Genomic DNA, 6,104 nt, shown 5'->3' on the forward strand with positions numbered 1-6,104 from the left:
AGTACCAGAATGAGGAGTCTTATTGCCACCGACTGCCCCCCTCAATTACTACCCTGACTTACCCGACTCTGAAGCGGTCCCTGATGAGAGAGACTCACTAGGAACAGACTGGTGCTCTCCACTCTCAATCAACTGGCTGAAGGGAGGCAACGGCAAGATCAGTGGGACAAAAAGGTTGTGAGCTGGAAGGATATCGGGTGAGGAATCAAAGAGGGAATTTGGTTTTTTTAACATTGTCCCCTTTCCTGATCTCCTCTCCTTTCTGTACCAAAGCTTACAGGGAAACAATGCCCTGCACCTGGGCTCTCAACAAATCCACTTTGAGCCTGCCTGTGAGTTGGTGTATCAGAGAGGAAGGCCAAAAGGTGATATTCTGCCTGATTACATCCTCTACCCTTGCCCCATCCCAATGTCTCCACAGTGTCCTTATTTTTTTACCAGGAACTCCAGATGATCATAGAATAATACACCACAGAAGGAATCCATTTGGCCCATCATACCTATCCCAGCTCTTTAATTTTGTCCCACTCCTCTGGTCTTGCTTCTTCAAGTATTTACCCAATTCCCTTTTGACAGTTACTATTGAAACTGTTTCCACCACCCTATCAGGCAGAACCTTGCAGATCACATCAGCTCAAAACCACAAAACAAATTCTCCCTATCTTGCTTCTGGTTCTTCTACCTGTTAGGATCCCTGTAAAAGAAAGGAAGCCCCACAAAGCCAATGGGAAGAAAACCACAGGACAAGATTTCATTTTAAAAACCTTTTACTGTAACAAACCAACTCAAATCAACATAATTCAAAAATTAATTAACAGACAAAGGATATTTCAAGCAAAGTGGTAAATTTCACTTTCAATAGCCGATTCTACAAAGATATGCCTCACATAATTCCAAGCACTTTCATTACTTCCTACACTGATGTGAGACCACATGCAATCTCATTGTCTTTCCAACTCAGCTTCTGTTTTGTAGGATTTCTCACTTGATACTCAACCATTTCAGCCTTTGAGCTGCATTCATCAGCAACCATATTCCATCCAAAAGTCCTTGGACACAATTGCTAGCAACAAGGCACATGTCTATGAACCCTCAGTCACTCCGGTGGTGACAGTCTGATGGCACAGAATCCCCTGAGACTCCCCTGTCTTTGCCCTTTTAAACTGTCAGGTGGGCTCTGGGAACACTGAAACAACAGCAATGAGTCTTGTCCAAATCCACAATCTAAGCCCTTCCTTGCTCCAGCTCCCTGCTCTTTCCAACAATATAACACACAGTAACACAGTCTCTGTTCTATTTTTGAGACCTGCTTCAACACCAGGATCTGCTAGAAAACTGCCAAACAGAAAGCCATTTCATTTGGATAGAACCTTGCTTGATTCCTCTTTACAGGAATTCTCAACATGTTCTAAACATAGGCTGACCAATCCCACTGCAATCAGCTTTCTTTATTTACCTTTTACTTCTTAGCCATTCATCCACATGGAAACCTCCGGACACGTTGGCATTTCTCTGTTATAATCAGGAAACCAATTAACCTTCCTCAGAATGCTCCCTAGCCCACTCGGGTTTTTCCCAACACATAGATCATCTCACACCAATCACTTGAAATCTGCGTCCTGTGACTACCCTTCTGCCATTCAAAACAGTTCCTCTTTATCTACAATTATCTAAATGTTTCATGCTTTTGAACACCTCAATTAAATCTTCTCTTAATGTTTCTTGCTCTGAGAAAAACAGCTCCAGCTTCTCTAGTCTCTCGATGTACCTGAACTTGCTCGTCCCTGTGCCAACCTGGTAACTCTCTTCTGCACTCTCTCCAAGGTATCCTTTCTAAAGTTTGATGCCCAGTCTGGACATGGTACATGCTGCGGCCTAATCAGTGATTCATAAAGATTTGGGAAATTGAATATGAAAATCCACAAACACTCCCACCCCTTTCCTCAGCGGAACGATGTATTTAGGTGGTGCAATGCAACAAGCCCAGTGTGTAGCAACACACAACTTGCTTTCTGTGTGTTCCAACACTGAGCATCACATCAGATTGGAGGATTAACTGCAGCTGGGATAGAATTGAGATTCGAAACTTGTATTCCCCTTGAGTGCAGGAGATGGAGCAGTGATCTGATCAAGGTGTAGGAAACATTAAAGAAATTCAATAGGACAACAGAGAAACCTGTTAGTCAGGCTGGCAGAATTCAGAACAAGGGACCTGCAAAAAATCCAAATTAGGACATTTAGGAGAGAAATTCGGAAGCACTTTTTCCCCACAAGGGCAAGTGGAATTCTGGAATTCTCTCCTCTGTTGGTGCTGAGAGAGACAATTGGAGTTTTCATAACTGAGATTGACAGATGAGTCATGGCAGCAAGGAATATGGAGCTAACCCAGGGAAATGGAGTTAAAGTACAGGTCAGCCAGAATGGCGGAGATTGTTCAAGGGGCTGAATGGCCTGTTCCTGTTCCTATGCTCTGCATTCATGATCCTGTTACTTACAGTACACAGAGGAAACCTTCTGCCCACCATCAGAGCAAATCTGCAGTGCTTTATATTGTGTATCAAGGTCCAATAGCACATTCCCAGTAACACCTCTTTCCACTTTACGTACTGATGTCTGCTTAATGGACTTGCACTATCAAACACTATGGAAAATTGCAGAAAGATGCAGGATTTCCCATGCTTGTTTTTATAATGGACATCTCCCTGTTGCATGTCTGTGTATGTGTGTCTGTGTGTGTGTGTGTGTGTGTGTGTGTGTGTTACAATTCATTCAGGATTGCTGTGGCAACATGCACTTTTTACATGCATGTTGTCATCTGAAGTTCTGGATAGTGATGGTAGAGGCTCCAACTTTCATCCCATCACATGACTGACCAAGAATCTCTCCCCCTCTTACAACTGTGCTACACTCCAACAATACGCCCTTGTTTGTGAAGCACTTCCTGAAGCATAAAAGGCCTTGAAATCAAGAGCCAGCAGAGTGCCTGAATGGGCTGCATGGCCTCCTAATCTGCCAGAGACACCAATGGTTGTACTGTGAAAATGAAACAGTGATTCTCTGGGCACATCTCTCTCACTACCTGCGCTGCAGGTTGACTGAACTGGAAGGCAAAATGAAGGAATTATAAATAAAAGTTACTGCTAAACTTTCCTGGGAACTGAACCTGAAGCTTCTGGTTCAGAGGCAGAGATGCTGCCCACTGCACCACAAGACCACCAATCTCCTTGGAAGGGAGCAAAACCCTGGAAAGCTCTCCAACATACACATGGTGACCAGATCACACTGGAATAAAGTATGTGAACTGCACACTCGGGAGAGGGAGCCAACAAACTGAATAACATATGGCTCCTCAAACCTGCTCTGCCACTTAAGAAGATCATGGCTGATCTTCCACCATAACTCCACTTTTCCATGGTGCTCCCATATTCCTTCACTTTCATTGTGGCCAACAATCTAGTTACCTCAGCCTTGAAAACAGTCATCAACTGAGCAGCCACAACCCTCTGGGGTAACGAATTCCAAAGATTCTCATCACTCTGAGTGAACAGTCCCAAATGGTCAACCCCTTATCGTGAGGCTGTGCCCCCTAGTTCTAGATTCTCCATCCAGGGGTAAACGGCCTCTCAGCATCACATCCTCTCAAGCCCTGGATTGTAATGAGATCGCCTCTTCTTCTTCTCAACTTGAGTCTAGAAGCCCCATTCTACTCAAAGACATTGCCTTTGTTTTCAGAGGGGAGAAGTGAATGGGATGATGGTGCCATTTGGCCTGATTTCTGTCTCCGAAGTTAGTGGATACAAGACGCACACCAGGAGACAATGCTGGTGATCGAGGGTGACACTGAAGGAAGACGACATCGTCAGTGTTGCTTTCCTTATGAAAACAAGGCTCCATCTGCCAGTTCAGATGGTAAGTTAAGAGATCCCATGGCATCATATAAAGGAGAGTAGAAATGAGACAGTTTATCCAGTAGCAACCCTCCCTTACCCAACATCTGGGGGGGTCTTTGTGCTGCATTTACTTTCAGAACAATGACTGCACTTCAAAGTGAATGACTTGGTAGGAGAATCCTGGAAATACTCAACACAGTGAATCACCTTTCAGGGGGTTGAACTGTTAAATCTCTAACTTCTCCTAGTTCTGACGAAAGATCATTGGCCTGAAACATTAACGCTTGTTTCTCTCGCCACAGATGCTGTGTGACCTGCTGAGTTTTTCCAGAATTTTCCGTTTTTATTTCAGATTACCAGCGTCTGCAGTATTTTGCTTCTGTTGAATATTTGTGGACATGTGACGAGATACAAAACAGGGACAAATATTACCTTCGATACCCCTTTCATTTCATTCGACTCAAGTGCTTTGTGCCAGTGCCCAAACACACCATTATTAAGAGGTTCAGGTGTATCCTGCAAAGCATTATAAAGTAGCAAATTTGACATGGCCAGAAGCACTTGAGATTCTGCGTTAGCAGTTCCAGAGACAGAATACATGTGACACTGAAATGTACTCCAACTCAAGCACACAGACAACAATTGAAGGCTTGTATCTCGTAACAGCAAGTAGGACTGTACAGCAGAGGAATAAACAACATCGTCCTTTAAAATTAAATCAACAACATCTTATATAAATCAAAACTGTCACAGAAACCAGCCTGTTGCAGACAGCTTTCTAAAATTATCAACATACCCCGAGGAGACTCATCCAATCACAATGAAATCAAGTCACATTTTCATCAACCAGCGTTCTATTCACTCAGAAAGTGCTTTGCGAAATTAAAACTTTTTTATGAGTCCCTCTGTGTTAAGGTTTCCCTTTCAATAACTTTGACTATTATTTCAAATCAGGCTGTGATAGAAAATGTAGCAGGAACTTTTATTTATAATTCCTTCATTTTGTCTTCCAATTCAGCCAACTGGGCATGCAGCCCAGGTAGTGAGAGAGATGTGCCCAGAGAATCACTGTTTCGTTTCCACAGTACAGCCATTGGTGTCTCTGGTGGAGATAGGAGGCCATGCAGCCCATTCAGGCTCTCTGCTGGCTCTTGATTTCAAGGCCTTTTATGCTTCAGGACATCTCCAAGTGTTTCACAAACAATGATGTATTGTTGGAGTGTAGCACAGTTGTAATGTCGGAAACACAGCAGTCAATTTGTGTGCAGACAACTCTCACAAACAGCAATGTGCTAAATGATCAGATAATCTGTTTTTAGTCATGTTGGTCACGGGATAAATATTGCGCAGGACATCAGGGAGAACTCCCCTAATCTTCAAAATACAGCCTTGGGATCTTTCCATGTCCACCTGAGAGGGCAGACAAAACCTCATTTTAACCTCTCATCTGCAGAGCAGCACCTTTGACAGGGCAGCATTTCTAGATTTTTGTGCTCAGATCTCTGAAGTGGGAATTAAACTTCTGACTGAGAGGTTAGAGTACTACCCACTGAGCCATGGATGGTCAGCCAACGCTTACCAGTTAGACCAATAGTGGACCCTTTTCCCTTCAGCCCATCCTTGGTGTGGAACGCTGTAGAATGGTGGTTTAATTGCTTGGCATAGGAGCATCACAGAGTTTCATTGCAGCCTATTCATTGGCCATCCCCATATGGGACGGACTGGTCTCCAGTCCACAGAAATCCTCTTATCTCAAGTGAAGACACACATCTAAACCACGTCAACCACATTGCTGAAAGTAACAATCATTGACTGCCAGCCTACTCATTAGCAAGGCCAACTAACTACCCTCCTGCGCACTATAATTCAGACAGCACTTATCATGTGAAAGGCAGAATTTAACTCAGTGAATTTGCTCTCCAGACCTCATGCATTATCCTGGAAAAGAGCTTCCTTTTCCTGAAGGAGTTTATTTCCCTCGCCTTCTCTTCACGCTGGACTCCCATTGATAAGGGCCAAGATATTAACTCCCCTTAAGGCTGACTAAAACCACACTCCCACAGTGGATCTGAACCATTGGGACATGAATGTTATCAGGTTTCATTCCTGCTCAGTGGGAATCAGATGAACTCAACCCGAGTCACCAGAATTGAAGATGAATCTTCAGGGCACATCCACAAGCAACCTGGGTAAAAATGCTGTGTTCCTTTTCAT

Source organism: Cetorhinus maximus, chromosome 20, assembly GCF_964194155.1.
Source record: "Cetorhinus maximus chromosome 20, sCetMax3.hap1.1, whole genome shotgun sequence".
Lineage (NCBI taxonomy): Eukaryota > Metazoa > Chordata > Chondrichthyes > Lamniformes > Cetorhinidae > Cetorhinus > Cetorhinus maximus.